This window comes from Dromiciops gliroides, chromosome 2, assembly GCF_019393635.1.
Source record: "Dromiciops gliroides isolate mDroGli1 chromosome 2, mDroGli1.pri, whole genome shotgun sequence".
NCBI classification, from domain to species: Eukaryota; Metazoa; Chordata; class Mammalia; order Microbiotheria; family Microbiotheriidae; genus Dromiciops; species Dromiciops gliroides.
This window is the reverse complement of record NC_057862.1, coordinates 550,805,140-550,825,274: the sequence shown is the minus strand read 5'-3', so window position 1 is coordinate 550,825,274 and position 20,135 is coordinate 550,805,140.

The following is a 20,135-nucleotide window of genomic DNA, read 5'->3' as shown; positions in this document are numbered from 1 at the left end:
ACAAGAGCAAATTGTTACATTTTTAGTGTGAGCATTTACACCTCAGAAATTGGCAAACACTATAATCAGTGCTTGACATTATTTTGTTGGTTGTCTAGATTTAAGAAAATGATGAAGAAAATATTCAGAATGCAAATTAAATATAAAAGTGTGTCAAGCCTACATTTCCCTTCCTCTTAAAGCCACTTGTTAAACATTTACCAGCACCTCCCCAGCTGGAAGTGACCTTGAGGGACAGCTAGGCCAATCTCCCTTCATTTTATAGATGAAGAATATCTCAGAGGCAGATAAAAGTAGTAATTGACAAAGGTCATATTCCCTTGATTCTAAATCTAGAAATCTTCCTACTGGATGGAAAAGTCGTGACCAATGTCTCATGATTTCTTTCTGGTTATAGAAGACACTAATTGCTCAAGAAAGATAAGGAGCAAATATTTATTTTTCACTTCCATTGGTGTTAGTGGTTGGGTTTCTTAAAATGTCAAAGGCAAGGGGGATCCTGGTATTCTTCCAAATTTGTGATTATCTCTGTGTTCTTTGCTGGCCAAGAAAACCCCAAATGGGGAAGTGGAGAGTCAGACATGACTGAAAGGACTGAACAATAACAAATAAAAGCCCAAAGGAGGAGGAAGGAAGATCCCATAAACTCAATTTGCAAATGATAGGATAGTTTACTTAGCAAATTCTAGAGGTTCAATGAAAAAAAAACTAATTGAAACAATTATTGACTTCAGTAAAGAAGTATAAGTAAAGGTCATCTAGTTCAATGCCCTCATCTTACAGACAGAGAAAAGAAAAAGCTAAATAACCTGTCCGAGTTCACTCAGGATATACGTGACTGAGCTGGGATTCAAATCCAAGACTCCAAATCCTGTGTCCTTACCTTCCCCCTCTACTACATTCACCTTAACCTCCTTCATGAGGTTTGGACCAGATATCATGCGAACTAAATAAAATGTAAGGTGGTGTAAACAGAATATAATGTACCACGGACAGACTAATGCGATCAGTTAAGAGATTGCTTTATATGGCCCTGCCATTAATCTTGGCAGGATGTACTGCTGCAGGGATGTTTCAAGGCTCAATTTATATTGAGTGAGAGAGGATACCAGTGCCAGAAAGAAAATCAGAACCCCATTTGCCTGATAGCCAATTGAATTTAAAGGTTGGCTGAGGTCTAACTTGTACATGAACTAGTGATATGAACCAGATCCAATCCGATCTCTTCCCTCAGACAAAGAAGTTTTGCTATGCTAAGAATGAAACTAATGGACATTTTGCTTAATTTGGGGAAGGGAAAAGGGTCATTTTTTATGATGGGAACAGATTTTTTTTTTTCCCCTGACTTTTCTGCCTTAGAAGGGAAAAGGCCAGCTGTTGAGCCACCTTTTATGTGGTGTACCAACTCCGGAGAGGATGAAAATATTAGGGTCAGTGGTTCTGTGGTTTCCTGGATGAGGCTCAGGGTGCTGTTCAAAAGAAAGCATTGCTTTCCAAACACTCCACTGTTTCCATTCACTACTCACTAGTGGGCTTTGCCTGCAGTTGCTGATTCTCATGCAGATTAGTTTTGGTTTAATAGAGAACTGCCACTCACCTCCCTTGTTATTTTAATGTTGCCATTTTTTTAAAGCATTGCACTTTTTTTTTGTATATTAAGCAAAATTGGTGGTTGTTAAAATAAAAAATTATGGTCTCCTGTCACTGAAGTTATGGTGGCAGCATAATTGAATAATATAAGCAACATCCCAATAGATGAACACCATATGTTCCCAAAGGTGTTGGTTTTTTTTTTTAATTTATTTTTATAAAATTTTTTGGTTCTCAGATTACATTTCCCCTAGAAACAATGTTATACATGGTGGTTGGGTTCTCAGGGAAACCCATAAAAATCAATTTAACCCATAATGTACCTTAAGTATAGTGCTAAGACTATTAGAGCTATGGAACCTTGATGGGTTGTGCAGTGAATAATGTTTCTATGCTCCAAGTGCCAGCCTAGAATGCCCCATCCCAACCCTTCATATTCTTCTCCCCCCCCCCCCATGCCCAAGAGGATCATGTATTCACCCTTTCCCAATATTTTCTCCTATTTGGAATAATGGGATTTGCTCCAGCTTCTAGCCATAAGGTGGGAGTTTCGGTAGCCTGGGACAGAGACTCCAAAAAGTGAGTGGATAAAAAGGAGGTGGATAAGGAATTTTGAGTTTTACCCCACACTGATAATTCTTACCCTGGAGTTTGCTCCTCAGTTGCTCCCCAGTTGCTCCCTTTCTTCTTCCAAGGGTCAATATTAATCTCTCTCTGCTTGCTTTCCAACTTCTACCACCTGTTCATTTCCAACTAGGGTTTCTTGCCTTTCATGGCTTATTGTAGAACAAAACATTTTAGAAGCTGGCATTGGAGCTAAAGACTGGAGATGGAGATATTTGTTCACTGTAAAACAAATCCTTCAAATAAACATTTATGTCAGCACTGTTCTAGGAGTCAAAAGACTGGATCATAATCCCAGCTCTCCTACCAGTGATATTTGCTGGAGAACCTTGGTTAAATCATTTAATCTCTCTTGGCCTCAGTTTCCTCACATTGTAAAATGAGGGAGTTGGGCTAGATAATCAGTAAGATTTCTCTCAACTCAACTTAGTCCACAAACATTTTTTAGTGCTGACTATGTGACTGGAACTGTGCTAATTACCTGGAATACAAATACAAAAAAAGACAGTCTTTGGTTCTCATGGAGCTTACAATCTAATAGAGGAAGACAACACCCAAAACACAACTGAGAGGGTGTTGTGGAGGATGAGGGTGGGCCTGGGGGAAGGTACCCAGTGTGGAGGCATGATGGAGAATTCCAAAGCATTGCAGCTGGTGGGAAAGGGAGAGATGAATTCTTGCATGTCGTATCTTGGCCATCTAAAGAAAACCTTGGCCATATGGAGTAAAGGGGAAAGCTGACCATATAACTCTATCTTTATAGTGAACATGACAAAATTTTCAAAGGCTTAAAATACTCATACCAAATGTGAATGAAGAAACCTCTGCATAAGATTACTTCTTCTACTGATTCCTGGGGCTGCATGACCAAGACCAAGGCCATAATATACATGCTTGGGTAGTGTCCTAGTCATGTTGCAATTACCATGACATTATGCTCCAATTCTCTAATGCTTCAATGGAAATATGATGTGGATATTTCTTCCAACAATGCAAATCACAATCCATGCATGTCTGCCATGTCTATATAAATCTTGGACATGTCTTCCTAAAAGTAATAGACAGACTCCTGTACACCACCAGTTCTAACAGACTCAGTACCTACTCATTCTACTTCTGTCTTTGAATCTCTGCCTAGCCACTTCAATTTTTTTTTGCAGGGCAATGTGGGTTAAGTGACCTACCCAGGGTCACACAGTTAATAAGTGTCAAGTGTCTGAGGTAAAATTTGAACTCAGGTCCTCCTGAATCCAGGGCCGGTGCTTTATCCATTGCACCACCTAGCTGCCCCTAGCCACTTTAATTTAATTCAATTCAATTTAATAAAATTTATTTCCTGACCATTCTGTAAAAGGCACTCTGGTAAACTTAACTGTTTGTCATTCTTCATGCAGCCTAAAATTGCAGTAGCTTTTTTTACATATATTTTATAATCCAGTATACATATCATTTATACTGATAATGAAGTGCCAAGTTATGATTGGCTGTGATACTTCTGAAAGAAGTGGTCTTCTTGTTCTTCTGTGCCTAGAAACCTTTTTTTCCCCACCTTTTAAAAAAGTATTTTCTGGAATCTTGAGCTTATCAAAGCTTCAAGATAATTTGCATTGCCTGGGTAATTAATATTAGTTTCTGAGGGCACGATGCAAATTGAAAGATTATAGGACCTAGAAGAACTCTTGGATTTCACTTATTTTAGTCCCTTCCTTGTACAGATGAGGAACCTGAAACCAAAAGAAGTTAACTACTTGGCCCAGGGGACCCAGATAGCAAATAGCATCATCTTCATTCCAAATCCAATGGTCTTTCCACATCCCATGATTTGGGGTTTTTATTTATCCCCAGATTCATCAGGAGGTACAGACATGTATGGGGCAATATGTACCCTGGGTTGGGGAAGGTATGAAAGGAATTCATAAAATAAATTTTCTTTATCTTTAAAATGAGGAAAATAATAGTACCTACCTTACAGGGTTGTTGTGAGGACCCAGTGAGATACATGTGTAAAGCACATGGGAAAATTTAAGGTGCTACATAAATGATAGTTATTATTACTTGCCCTGATCCAGTTAGGAGTGAGTGCTGACACCTTTTCCTTCAATCAGTGTAAAGCCACTAAGGTCTTGATAGCTGATTGGACTCCTCTTCCATGTTTCAATTTAAGGATTATACATACAGAGGCATGTATATGTATATGCACATCTTATTTGTTTTTCCGTTTTGAAGAGGATCAATGATGTCACAGGTTAATGTCTTGACTTTCAGGTGAATTGGATTTAAGTGAGGCAGAGTTATACAAAGTCACCAGCCTTGCTTCCAGAGTCATCAAAATCCAATGGCAACGGGGCAGCTAGGTGGTGCAGTGGATGGAGCACCAGCCCTGGAGTCAGGAGGACCTGAGTTCAAATCCGGCCTCAGACACTTTACACTTACTAGCTGTGTGACCCTGGGCAAGTCACTTAACCCCAATTGCCTCACTAAAAAAAAAAAAAAAATCCAATGGCAAGACAAAAGTAAGAATGCTTGGCAATGGCTTGGAGTTGGAGTGGGTCATTTTGGGGTTGCTCTAAGCTCTAAGCACTGCACAGTGCCTACTTCAGTTGCCTTCATGGCCATTGGAACAAATTGTTCTCATCTGCCCATTCCACCAGGGAAATCTTTATATGCTTGGGGTAGACAGCCCGTCTGCTGAGATGGTTTTACCAGGGTGTGGCCTCTGCATATGCTACAGCTTTTTGGAGTCACAGGTGAGAGTTATGTGAAGGTAGATACCAAAGGTGGATGAGCAGTCCTGAAAAGGACTTGGCAAACCCTGGCACCAGAGTCCTCCTTGAACATCCCATATACCCCAAGCACATTTGTAGATGGATATTATATGTATATGCATATATGTACATGTAGGGATATATTTATGTTTATGTATCTTTCTCTTCATATATGTATTTGTGATAACAAGCATCCTCATCAGAAATTACATAATAAATATTTATTTATGGTATGATACATTGCTAGGTGCTATCTGGAACAAGTTAAAAGCAATCTCCTTACAAGGTAGAAGATACTGACACAAGTATTTTTTTTTCCCCAGACCAGATCTCTGATTTCATTGGTATCAGGATTTCTGAATAGGAAACTTTCTCTACAAATAAATGTACATTAACATCTACTTGGCAACCGATGATCCTGGCAATTGCTTGGAAGCACCAAGATGTTCACTGACCTTGTTGTTCAGTCATTCAGTCATATCCAACTCTTCTTGATCTCATGGACCATAGCATGCCAGGCCCTTCTATCCTTCACAATCTCCCAAAGTCTGTCCAAGTTCACATTCCTTTTTTCCATGACACTATTGTACCCTGACTTGTCCAGCCAGGTTGTGAAAGGTTTTAGAGGATAAATATAGGATATTATATTTGATCTTGGAAGTAGTAGGGAGTCCCTGGAGTTCATTGAATAAGAGAAGTGATGTGTTCAGACCTGCATTTCATAAGAAGATCACTTGGGCAGCTGCGTAAAGGATGGACTTAATTGAGGACAAGCAGGGAGACCAACCAGGAGGCTATTGCAATAGTCAAGGTATGAGTTTATGAGGGTCCTCACCAGGGTGGTAGCTGGGTCAGAAGAGAGAAGGGGAAATATGTAGAATCTATCTATCTATATCTATCTATCTATCTATCATCTATCATCTATCCATCCATCATCTATCTATCTATCACCTATCTATCTATCTATCTATCTATCTATCTATCTATCTATCTATCTATCTATCTATCTATCTATCTATCTATCTATCATCTATCTATCTATCTATCTATCTATCTATCTATCTATCTATCTATCTATCTCTCATCTATCTCTCATCTATCTATCAGATAGTGTCAAGGTAGAACCAACAGGTCTCGGAAAGATTCAATACGTGAGGTGAGTAAGAATGAGAAGTTCAAAATGGAACTGAATGCAAGATGGTGAATGGTGGGATGATGGTGTTCTCAGTGATAATATGGAAATTGGTAAGAGTAGACAATCTTGGGGAAAAGATAATGAGTCTCTTTTGGACATTGTGAGTTTGAGATAAATACAAAACATCCAGTCCAAGATGTTCAATAGGCAGTTGGCAATGAGAGACTTAAGGTCAAGAGAAAGATTAAGGCTGGATGAATAGATCTGAGAATCATCTGCAAAGAGATGATCATTGAACCCATGGGAGCTGATGACATCACCAAATAAAATAGTATAGAAGGATTAAAAAAAGAGGTTCCAGGACAGTGTAAGAAATCCTCTGTTATCACATGTGGCCTGTATGAAGATCCAGCAAATGAAATTGAGGAGTAAAACAAGAAGAGAAGAATCAGGAGAGATCAGGGTTATAAAAGCATAGGGAGGAGACAGCATCAAGAGGAAATGGGTGACCAATGGTGACAAAAGCTAAAGAGAGTTCAAGAAGGGTGAAGATTGAGAAAAGGTTGTTTTATTTGGCAATACCTGGAACAGTGATAGGCATAGAGGTGGGTTTTTTCTTTTAAACAAATGCTTGTTGATTAATACAATTGCTTCTGTGCTGTTATTATATAACCTTTTGAATAACACCTGAATTCCCCTGAAAAATTTTTTAGTACAAAACTTAAGTGACTCATAAAATCTCCAAGTAAATCTGAGAAAAGAAAGACCATTTAGTAACTAAATATAGAAAAGATGAACTGCTTTTCAACCCAGCTCACTCTTCCTCTGTCCTGTCCAGTTTCCTCATAGATGAAAACAAAAGGAACAATCACTATCATAATACACATTATAAAGTTTATAGGGGGCTTTTCCTCATGATAACCCTGTGAGATAGGTGGTGTTATTAGTGTCAACATTATATCCTCATTTTAGAGATAAAGAGACTAAGGCTGGGGATAGGGAACTCAGTTACATAGCTAGTCAACGCTGGAAGCTAGGTCTTATCACTAGTCATCAAAAAGCTCCTGAGCCATTTTTAACTTTCAATTGTCCATTACCAAGGCATTTCAAGGCTGTTTATGCATCTTGGAATTATCTCCTCATATTTACGGAATTTACTCCTTCCTCTCCATCTTTATCACCACAATCTCAGTCCAAATCCTGGTCATCTCTTCTTTCAGCTATCGGAATTGTAACGATTGGAATGACGCCACCTGCTGGAGACTTACTGTAGAAGAGTTCTGCCCATGAAACGAAGGTCTTTGAGGGCAAGACCAGGAGTCTTTTCTTTGGCGTCAGGAAGTGACGCAGACTAGTGGGAGGAGGAAGGAAGAGACTGGCGCTCGCTCTCGCTCTCTTTCCTGAGGACTCTGGTGGAGAGTGGAGCTAGAAATGTGCTCTCCCTTTAATAGATAGGAATCTAGGCCTTTCTCTCTCTTTACCAAATTCTTATTCTCCTTAATAAATGCTTGAAAGTCTAACTCTTGCTAAAGCTTATAATTTATTGGCGACCACTCATTAGATATTTTAGACAGTTTAGCTAGAATTTTAACCCTTAACAGAACTCTCTTCTATCCAAATAGGCGATCATATTCTGTATAAGCAGATGTTACTTCAGTGCTCATCTTCCTTGTCTGTCACTTTGACTATACCAGGCTCTTTCCTCAGAAGCTTATGGTGGTGGCCTTCCAACTCACTCTACTAGGGATCAAGGGCACATTCATGCTGATAACTTTCAGTGGAGGCTGGCATAATGGGTGAGAGTTCTCTCCATTACCTAGCAAATCTGGTCCCACAGACATCCAAGGTTAAAGCAGAGATAACAAGACTTAGTAACAGGTACTAAGGCTCTAGCCATTAGGATAGAGAAGAATGGAATTTGGGGTAAAAATACGTAGAGGGAAAACACCCTGCAAGAGTTAGTGGTGACCTCAACATATTGAATGAAAGGCAAAACCCTTTGAGGCCAGAGATGGTGCCTCATCTATCTTCATATTTTCTTTATGTTTGTTGCACATAGTAGGCACTTAATAAATATTTGGTGAATAAATGAATGAAGAATTAAAGATCACTCGAAGACTTCCTTTTGGGGAGGTGACTGAAAGGACTACATTCTTTACTGTGGTAGGGCAATGTATGTGTGTGTGTTCGTGTTGCATAGAGGAAAACCCATGGGCTATAGGATAAGGTATACATTGCAGTCTTTGTAAAACTAGATGACCTCTAAGATATCTTCCCATCTGACCTAAATCAATCATCCCTTGATCTTTTTATCTATGAGGCCTATTCTAGTTATAAATCTAAAATCTTAAGGACTAACATACCTACAGTACCTCAAGATTTACAAAGTTATTTCCGCCCTGTGAGACAGGAAGAACAAGTATTCTTATCCCAGTTTTACAGATTAGGAAACAGAGGTACAGAGAAGTTAAGTGACTTGTTCACATTTGAAGAGCTAGTAAATGTCATAGTTGAGACTTCAACTCGAGCCTCCTGAATCAAAATCCAGGCTCCTTCTGTTATACCATTAAAGACAGGTATTTTACCTGTTAGATGGACATGTCTATGAAGAGTTGTTCTGATGACCTTTTGTGCTGATTCACGGTCATTTTAAAGACCTTGAAGAAGCTTTTATGATATTTGTTTCCAGGTATTTTTTAAACTTGTTTAGCCTAAATGTCTACAATGATCCTAAACAAATGTGAGGGATGCCAGAGGCAAGACTACTTATGCTGTTTTTTCTAACACACTGACATGTATTTTTGTTGCCAGGGAAAAGCCCCCAGTTCATGGGAAGAAAATAATTGCCTCTCTCTTTTTAGTCCTTAAAGTATAGCAAAAATTGGCAAATTTATAGAAGCAAACTTTCCTGTTCATACTATCAGATATCAAGATTCTGCTAGGAGGTGGTGTATGATGAGGTACATAACTTAGCAACAAAGCAACCATAACAAATACAAATATTATGGCCCAACGTTTCATTAAATCCTGTAACAGGATTAATAAGGACTTTGGAATTTGTACTCTCTTTTTTTGGATCTTGTTGAGATCTTTAGCAGAGGCATAAATCTCTAAGAATAATAGACATTTGACAGTACAGAACATATTTAGAAAGATGAGACATTGAAACATAAGCCCCTGTGCCTGGAGGATACCATTGCTATGCCAATGGGTGCTAGCAGTTAATTAGAGAAAAGTCATTCCTGTGTTCTTTCATTTAAGTTAATGTGAGGAATATTACATGGTGCACATCTCTGCCCATCCTCCAGCCTTTCAGGGATAGAGCTCACCTCATCATAAGTGCTAACCCCTTTTTGTTGTTTCATTCTCTACTCCATGTTGATTCTAGATAACTCTGAACTCATTGGTTCATTATGTCTTGCTCCTTACTGGTAAAATTCCCTTTAGCTGTTAGACTGGAGCTACTTTCTATTCTCTATTTAGGTGTGTTTCCTCCTCAGAGGTAGATCAAGGCCTCTTGTTTAATTGGGTCCTCTCAGACCAGGACTTTTGTTGTGGGGAAAGAAAAAAAGGGAGAGATTAAACCTTTCAATCAGAATTGTGTCAGCCTAGGCAATATATCTTACCCTAGGGCAACCAATTTTTAATATGAGAGAATTTACTGATCCCTCCACTGAAATGAAAAGATTTTTGAGAAAGGGATGGGTAATGGTTGATTGGGTGAGACAGAGGATGAAGGAGAGAGTAAGGAGGAAGCAAGTGCTGCCAAATGTCACACTCTAAGTGCCTCTCCTGTTGGCTGTCCATGGAGAGGGGATATGTTAGTGACTCCTCTCCATTCCTACCACCCTCAAAATCCTTGTGAGATAAGAAAGAGTTGGGGAACAACCAGGGTGGTGAAGGCCACATAAATATCAATGGAAGAAATGGGGATGGGTAGATTTGAGAAGAGAAGATTCAATGGAGACATACTATTTATCTTCAGGTATTTGAAGTGGCATGTGCAAGAAGCCTTAGATTCTTCCATATAGCCCCAGAGGGTAGACCTAATGCAAGAAGCTTTAGATTCTTCCATATAGCCCCAGAGGGCAGATCTAAGAGTGATGGGTGGGAGTCTGATTAAGACCTGATATAAGGAAAAACTTCCTAACAGTAAGAGCTATTCAGGCTTGTATCCAGGATTTCCTTGGGAGGGAGTATATCCCCATTTACTGGAGGTCTTCAAGTGAATGATGTATAACTTTGTAGAAGAGGGGATTCTTGTTTTGCTATGGGTTGGATTCAGTGGCTGCTGAAATCCCTTTGAAGTCTGAGATTATATGATTTGGTAAGCATGGGAGGGCTACAATCAACCAGACTGGATTTGAAGATTTAGTAATTTATCCCTATTGGTCAATTGAACATTTAAGTCCCCATTCTTTATGCCTGTGTCTACCCCTACCACTCAAAAGGATAAGATCTGAGATCTTGCCCAATAGCAAGCATGGTACAAAGATTACAAATATTTAAGGAGAATTCTTTTTATTCCTGATCCTACATATATTTGAATCTGAGAAAGAAAAATATTTGCTAACAATCAATGTCAATGATCCTGATTAAGCCTCTAAAATTGGTCCTAGAGTTGTATTTTTCTTGATAAACTAAAAACTTATTTTAAAAAGGTGAGATTTCTAGGATCCATATCCATTTTTTAATGTTGCATTAAGATAAATGTCCGGGGGCAGCTAGATGGCGCAGTGGTTAAAGCACCGGCCCTGGATTCAGGAGGACCTGAGTTCAAATCCGGCCTCAGACACTTGACATTTACTAGCTGTGTGACCGTGGGCAAGTCACTTAACCCCCATTGCCTAAAAAAAAAAAAAAAAAAAAGATAAATGTCCGTTGTAGTTTCAGAAGTACTGTATAGCTTGTTACTCTCTAAGAGGCTAACAATTTGGTTGTAGCTCTAGTCAACACCCTAACAGGTACTAGTTCCCCTCTCACCAAGGATACTGGAATGTTCTAGTAGTTGATCATTCTTTAATGTTCTAGAACCCAGCTTCTTAAACTGTGGGTTGCAAACTCATATAGGGTCACATAACTGAATGTGGGGGTGTGTCACAAAAATTTTGGCAACAATAAAAGGTTATGTGTACCTATTTTATATATCTGGGCTTGCGTAAAAATTTCTCTGACGAAAAGGAGTCATGAGTGGAAAAAGTCTAAGAAGCTCTGTTCTAGAGCAAGCCCACCAGATTATGAGGAGGAAATCCTGTACTCCTGGATTCTATTCTTAACTCTGCTCCTGGAACCCTGGGGGTCCTTGAAAGAGTTCTTCACAGTTTGGGTTCTCAGCCCCTGAGGGTAAGAGAAGGAAAATAAAACTTGGTCCCTCTCTATCTCACGAAAGTATTTGGAGAACAAATGAGAATTTGATCAATTAGTTTCATTTTCATAGACACTCAGAGGATAAGAACCTGACCCAATGCCAGTAAAGTGCTTTATATTTCTGAGAGAAATTTTTAAAGTACATGCATGTATAAAATATTATTATATATCTTGACTAAAGTCTGAACTCCGATTCTTGTTAAGTGTGATAGGCAGTAACTTATTATCGATGAAGTATAGAAAAGAAGTTGCATAAAGGAGGTCAGTGGAGAGAAGTATGATTGAAAAAAGTGGGCTGATGATGTTGTAGGAACAAAGGATAACTGATCGGCAGCCCATGTGATCCACTGGTATCCAAATAATATCAAGACGTTTAGAGGAAAACCCCTGGCAAATTCACTAACTCCTCTGTGAAGTATTTATGACAGGACATGGACAAGGTCAGGGTGAGAAAGGAGAAGATGGAGTCACATTGATGTAATCATGTCTATCCATCAATAAATTAAAGTAGGGCATGACAAGATGACTGAATGAGTCAGAAAAATGTTCCTTCTTATTCATGCTCTAGTTTGCACAGCTACAAGCTTCAGGTATATCTTTGACACTTTGGAAAGCCCTAATATTATGCAATTTTCCATTCTCCCATAGTTTTGTTTTATGGGAAACTAGAATATTCACATCTACTGAAAGAGTCAGCTTGTCCTTATTCTGTTTAAATGCTGATAAAACGTATTCACTGGCACTAGCCAGGATAAAAGTTAGTGAGCATTACCAAAATATAGGGGGCAGCTAGGTGCTGCAATGGATATAGTGCTGGGCCTGGAGTCAAGAAAACCTGAATTCAAATATGGCCTCAGATACTTACTAGCTGTGTAACCTTGGGCAAGCCCCTTAACCCTGTTTGCCTCAATTTCCTCATCTGTAAAATGAACCAGAGAAGGAAATGGCAAACCACCCCAGTATTTTTGCCAAGAAAACCTCAGATGCGGTCATGAAGAGTTGTACATGACTGAATAACAAGGATTTATTTATATTAATTACTAAAGAACTGATAAAGGAATGGAACCCAGCAAGGTACCTTTGGAGAAGGGGAAGGTGTGTTGGTAAAAAGGCCATGAAGCATACTGTGCAGCCCAAAGAGGACAGAGGCAGAATTAGCCCTGCAGTAGGGGATCATGAATAGGCAGGAGATATGGTAAGAATGCTGTATCCTAGTGTAACATGAAGGAAAGAGCTTGGGATAGGAGTGGGAGGAAGAGGGCAGGAGCCCTGGGAACGTTTCCTTGATCTGTCATTAGGTATGTGACCTTAGACAAATCATCTTACCTCTCTGTTCCTCAGTTTCTTCAACTGTAAAATGAGAGTATTGGACTAGATGATATTTATGGTCCCTTCCAGTTCCTTGACCTTATGAAAAGGATTAGGGGCAGCAAAAGAAGAATGAAAGAGCATCAAAAAGAAACTTGGGAATATGAATGTTTCAAGTCTGAAGTGACATTAGAGGCCATCCGGGTTAGCTTCTTCATTTTATAGATGAGGCTACTAAATAGCAGGTCTGGGATTTAAACCCAGATCTCTTAACTCTAAATCCAGTTTTCTTTTCAGAATATTCTGAATCCAGAATATCACATACATATAAATTATGCCTCTGATTTCTTGAAATTGCCCAACTCCGTTGGGAGTTATTATCCAAGTACAGAATCAAAGAGTCAGCCTAGATAGTTTGGACTAGAAACATACACCTCCTCTTCAAAATAACATGATCCCAAAGTGTCAGAGAGATTAAAGTCTACCCTTTCAAGTTGACAAGTTGTAGGACTCTTGGCACTACAGAAAATTATACTTGGGTGAGGCTGGTTAGTCAGCAGGAGCAGACATGCTGCTCTACAGTTCTCTGCAGTCTTCATTTGGGACAAGTCTCAAAAAAAGGAAAGAGGGTGGTCAAAAGCCAACCAAAAAATGAAGAGGTTTTTACAATACCTATTGCATAACCCCATAACCCTATTTGACTTTCTTCCTTTCATCTTTACCCCTCTGGCACTTGAAGACAGAGCTCCTGGAAGGAAGAGAGACATGCACATTTAACTTCCTTCCATCACTGGATAGTTCTTACTGCCCTCTACCCTGACCTACTTCCCCTCTTAAGTTATCTTTGCTTAAGATAATCTTTGCCCTTTCTAACCTTTTGTCTAGATGGCATTTCCAGTTTCTGGGTTTACAAGGTACCACCCAGATCTTGGCCCTGAATCTCTTGGGTTTATTCATGATATCTGGGGAGACAACCTATCAAGACCTCCAGAGATCTTGTAACAACAACAGTTAACAGTCTTACTTTTGAGCTTAGGACAAATGAACTTATTCTGAAATTTTGCTAGACTTCCAGGACTAAGTGTCATGGATCTAGGACTTGTGTGGAAGCTGCTGCCCTGTAGGGAGGGGAACATCTCAGTCAGGATGTATCCCACAATTGGCAGGCAGCTGAATCCATGGATAATTATTTCATTATTGGTGTGTTCCCTTTGGTGAAATCAGTGCCCTGGATTCTGACACATTAGCTGCTTCTGTCCATTGGGTAGAATTCTAAAGTCTTAGTCAGGCTCAGCTTGCTTATATCAACCTCATTCTGCTCCCACAGGATGTGATGAGCCCAATTCCAATTTCACAATCACCAGCAGCCTTCTGCAAGAAGTTTCTCCTTAGTGAGGATGGACCTGTTCCATTGATGAAATGGTCAGGACTAACTGGCAAACTTCCTGTGCTGATGTGCTACTATTATAACATGGTTGCATGGTTTTGTCCAGCCCTACCAGGTGGCAAGAACCCAAACAAAGGTTTGCTCGTGGAAGTGGTGTCCAGAACTGGAGTATTAAGTATAATAACCCTGCCCTGCCTACACAGATAGCCCTGAAATCTGGATGCCAAGAGCGGAACTAAGGACAAAGACTCAGATTAAACTATTAGAGAAACAGGTGATTCATTCATTCCCTTGTTTCATTATATTTTTTAACCCCTAGTGGTTCAAAACTTCTTACTAGACCCAAAGATGTCAATATAAGCTTTGGTGATTCTAACTAGGGAAGTGCATCTCTCTAGCGTAAAAACTATGCAATACTGTGTTCTTTTATATGTATTTATGTCTTATTCCAATGCTAGATTTTCGGCTTAAAAACAAGATCAGGTCTTAGGAAAAAACATTACTTCCCTTAGCTCAGTATGCTGAATATAGCAGGTGTTTAATAAATGTTTATTGCATTAATAAGGATATAATTAGCTGACTAAAGATGACCAAAGCAAACTTGACTGATAGTCTAGTTGAAAAGAGAGGACATTTTAAGACACACTTTTTTTGGGGGGGAGGTCAGGGCAATGAGGGTTAAGTGACTTGCCCAGGGTCACACAGCTAGTAAGTGTCAGATGTCTTGAGGCTGGATTTGAACTCAGGTCCTCCTGAATCCAGAGCTGGTGTTTTATCCACTGTGCCACCTAGATGCCCCCAAGACACACTTTTAATGTAATTAACCCACAAAGAAACAGTCTTTTAGACTCTCCTATCTATTAGGAAATTTATGTCCTGATCAGTCCATAGGTTTAGAGACAAAGGACTGGGGTTCAAACCTGACCTCTTCTAATGACAATCTGTGTGACAATGAGCAATTCTCTTAATTTCTCCAGAATTCAATTCAACTAAGAACTTCAGAGCAAGAGGAAGGTTGTACCTCCCCAAGATATTGCAATAGTTAGAATAGATCTTCCTAATGTAGTTTGGATCTTCTATGGAAAATTTTGGAAAGATATAAAATTATTTAAAATGTTATTTTTAAATTCCAAACTTAAATACTAAAAACCATGAGCTTTTCCATGTACACAGAACACAAAAAGAAATTATGAATCTCCATTTCACATCACTTGCTTTTAAAATGTCCCTTTTGCTTTTGCTTCATTCTGACCTTCTTTTTCTTCTCTTCTGTACATTTTTTTTGTGAGGCAATGAGGGTTAAGTGATTTGCCCAGGGTCACACAGCTAGTAACTGCCAAGTGTCTGAGGGCAGATTTGAACTCAGGTCCTCCTGAATCTAGGGCCGGCACTTTGTCCATTGCACCACCTAGCTGCCCCTCTTCTGAACATTTCTTTTCTTTTTTTTTTTTTTGTTTTTTGGCGGGGCAATGGGGGTTAAGTGACTTGCCTAGGGTCACACAGCTAGTAATTGTCAAGTGTCTGAGGCAGGATTTGAACTCAGGTACTCCTGAATCCAGGGCTGGTGCTTATCCACTGCGCCACCTAGCTGCCCCCCCCCCCTTTTTTTTCTTTTTGGCAAGGCAGTAGGGGTTATGTAACTTGCCCAGTGTCACACAGCTAGTAAGTGCCAAGTGTCTGAGGCCGGATTTGAACTCAGGTACTCCTGAATCCAGGGCCGGTGCTTTATCCACTGCGCCACCTAGCTGCCCCTTCTGTACATTTTTAAAATGCTCTCATGCACCTCTTTTGGAGGGCCTTATTATTGCTAATCCTCCTGCTCCCACCTTTCCCAATTAAAAGCAAAGGGGGGAATCCCCTAATTCAAAGTAAACAGTCAAGCAATTTTTTTCCTTTTACTCCTCACTTCAGAATCAGGAAATTGGTTTTACTTGTGACTATTCTTTCCATAGGGATTATACTCTCTCTTAACCACTTCTCCCTCACCTACAGCCCTGTTTATTCCTCTGTGGAATTTGATGTAGTTCTATACCAAATTATGTTTGTGTTTTCAGTACTCCTTTGTTTTATTTAACAATGAAGTTGATCTGATGCCCACTCCTCTACCTTTCCTCCTGTTTGTATACTCTTCATTTCATGCACCTAGCTGGTTAGCCTTGGCAGGCAACACGCGAAGGGGAAGGAAACTCTAATTGTAAACCTCCACTGCCTTGCGGCTATACCCATATATAGGAAAGGTTTCGGGAGTTAACCCTGAGGAAAAATCAGGAGTCAGAGTCCCTTAGGCAATTGGATGTTGGACATCACATCCTTCTGGCAACTCCTGTGGCGGCACTGGTGCCAAACTGTATTGACTCTGCCTCTCCTTTGGATCCACTAATGTTGCAGAGAGGGAAAACCTGCTGCATGGGCAACAGCTTGTTTTCCATATTGATCCGCCCAGGCCAGCCCACTGGAGAGGACACTCCAGCTACTCCTTATGGGGTAAATACAACACAGTTATAAGTCACTCAGGAGCTGCGGCTCCCCTATTGGACTGCACAGCCACACTGTGGACTGTGGCTCTTCAAGGAGCTGATCCATGACCGTCCACGACTGGTGGAGGCCTACTACTAGTTCTACCTCTTCCTTATTTTTATGGTAGTGTACTCTTTTTAACCATTCTATTTATTCCTTTTCTTCAAACCATCATAAGATAACCCATCTACCTCTCAAATCCTATATTTTTCTTATTTAATTTCCTTAATAACATTTGAAGACATTAAGGTTCTGATAGGACATTTGTTTCTTCTACCCCATTAGAATATTAGCACTACATCATCATATATCCCCTTCTAATTGTTCAAATAAATTTACCTTACTAGGTTTCTTGACTCTTGTGTTTGGATTTTAAACTTTCTACTCAGGTTTAGTCTTTATATCAGAAATACTTGAAAGTAATTTTTTCCATTAAAAGTCATTTTTTCCCCTGTAGGATTATACTAAACCCTGAAGGGTCATATGTTATTTCCCAATAAAATAAAAGCTCTCATTAAGAGTAAAGATAATCTTTTTGGTTTTATATTCCCCAGCATTTAACACAGTGACTAGCTCTTGCAGGGCATTTAATTTATGCCTGTAGAATTAAGGTGAATTAAAAAAAATTTTAAAACTTCCAACATTGTTCTACTGAACCCAAATACCTCTGGCATGTTCTCTCTTCTCAACTTGGCTTCATAGAATCTCTATTTTCTTTTAAAGCATAATGTTCTCCTGATTCTGTTCACTTCACTTTGCATCAGTTCATGTAAGTCTTTCCAGGTTTTTTGAAAGCATCTTGCTTGTCATTTCTTATAGCACAATAGTATTCCAGTACAATCAATATAGCACAACTTCTTCAGCTATTCCCTAATTGATGGGCAACCTTTCAATCACCCTCATGATGTCATTGTTCCTTCCAATGGTCAAAGGACCATCACAACCTCTACCACCACCAATAGGAAAGTACAGGTTAGGCACCACTTACTCAGTGAGCCCACCAGGTATTAATGCTTTTTTCCACTCTTGAAATTGTGTTTTTTCCTTTCTGAAAGTGCTTTGCATTACTTTGTATATATAAAGTTGATCAGAAGAGTTCCCCTATCAACTTGTTGAGCTTACAGAGTTGCAAGCTTTTGCTTAGGGCTTCTGATTTTACCTTACCCTATGAAAAAGTGATACCTCCTGGGGAAGCTAGGTGGCGCAGTGGATAAAGCACCGGCCCTGAATTCAGGAGTACCTGAGTTCAAATCCGGCTTCAGACACTTAACACTTACTAGCTGTGTGACCCTGGGCAAGTCACTTAACCCCAATTGCCTCACTAAAAAAAAAAAAAAAAAAGAAGAAGTGATACCTCCTAAGGATTATTTTCACTGGCTCCCACTGTCATGGGATGGACTGTATTATGAGCATTATAACTTCAATTAAGCCCATGAAAATGATCCTGTAGATTCTTTTAGTCCCTTTTCTTTTTTGTAACTTTTTATGAAAGCACATGTAACCTGAATTTCAAAGCCCATTGGTATGGAACTCTCCTCTCACAGGTGGAGATCAATGCCATTGCTCCCACATGAAGGGGTGGGGCAGAGTTGCCCTCATTTTCATCAGGCTCTTCTGGCTTCCAGCTTCAAGGGAGAAGATAGAAGAAACTTGTCCCACTTTAGGTTGCTGAAGGGAAAAAAAGACTCTGGGAAGACGCTGGCATATAGATCTTTGAACATGCATTTATTCTCAGCTTGTTACACTAGAAACTTTGGGGAATTTCCCTTTGGGTGAGGTCTGGGACTCTCTCTTGGTTAAACATACTTGCTCAACCCTTGTGCATACTACTGTAGAAACCTAGATACAAGTTATATTTGGAAATGTTCCTTCTGCATCCCTAAAGTAAGTTCTAGAATTCTGATCTGGAGTAGGATATAATTTTTTTTCTTCTAGGTAAACTGTATCCTTCCAAAAGTTTTCATTCTAAAGAATGGAAACACTAAACATGAGAAAGAAATGAGTAGGTGAACACTGACAAAAACTTCTAGGGAGCAAGAACTATTTCATTTTTCTTGCTTGTATCCCAAGCTCCTAGCCCAGACCTTTTCGCATAGTGGGCACCTAAGTGGTTGTTGAATTGAATTGAAAAAAGAATAAAATGCTTCCAAAATATCTATATACTAGGGATGATATCCAATAAAATACAAAGTCTGTTCTTAACATTGGCCCTTGAAATAATAACCCATACAACTCTTAATTCAAGAGGGATATTTATTTGGTAGAGACCAAAGTGCAAGAACATATTGTATACATATACATAACTACAAAAGAGATAACATAACTACTCTTAAGAGATGAAAAACAAGAACTTTGTAAACATGATTGAGTTTACTAAAAGATGGCAGGAAGGCATGAGTTCCCTGCCTAACTCATGCCCAGGGCAGAAAACCCAAAAGAGAAGCAGGAGGTATTAACTCCATCAGGACTGGATGATGGATTATACATTCTTGGTTACTCCTGTCCAGGGCTTCTCTGTAAGTAAACAACTGGAGATGTCTCCCCCACTGTCCTTTCTCCATTTGTCATTTGCTCCTCCCCTGTTAAGTTTGTTTTTTCTCCTTGGTTGTTCACTCTCTTCTTCCTCTTTACCTTCCTCCTTTTTCACTTCCTCCTTTCCTTCCCCTTTCTCCTTTTCTATTTCTCATCCTCTCTCTATCTATTTTTCATTAGGCCCTTCCTCTTTGGTTATCTGCCCCTTCCCCCATCTCTGTTCTCCAGCTTCTATTCTTACTTGCTCCTCTTCTTCCTTCTCTTAGTTTGCCATTTATGGCCCAATTTGCAAATTCTCATTTCTTTCTTGTTCCTACTCACATGCTTGTTTCTCTCCAGTACTGCTGCTCCTTGCTTTATCCACAGTACCCAAGCCCTGCCCCCAGGGAACCACAGATTTAGGGGCTAGTTGATTAGGTCCATTCAAAGATTTGAGCTGTTTCATTTTGCCAGGGTTGCCAGGCCCAGCATAGTCTCTTGAGCCCCGTGACTTTCCTTTCTGAGGGAAGGAAGCTGGATCACTGAACTCATCTCTCTGGAGTTACTGCCCTATCGGCTACTGCTGGTGTAGAGTGGAAGAAGGCAGCTGTCCTGCGGCCGTGGAGCTACAAGGAAAGGATGAGTGAGGCAGAAACAGGAACAACCAAATATTTTCCATAGTAAGACAGGATGGGCTCTCTCGTGTTCTCCTCTTCCCTTGTATCTTCTTCCTAGCCATTCCCTGCCAGTCACTCTCCTAGAGTGGGACAGTGGTATCAAACACAGCACCATTACTGAGGCAGGGAAAGCTACTGGATGACAATTCCTCAACATCTTTAAGCAATTTCCTCATTAACCCCCTCAGAACTTTGGTCACTAGATTGCTTGCCCTCTATTAGAGGTATACTCCTATTTAAGTAAACCCAATACA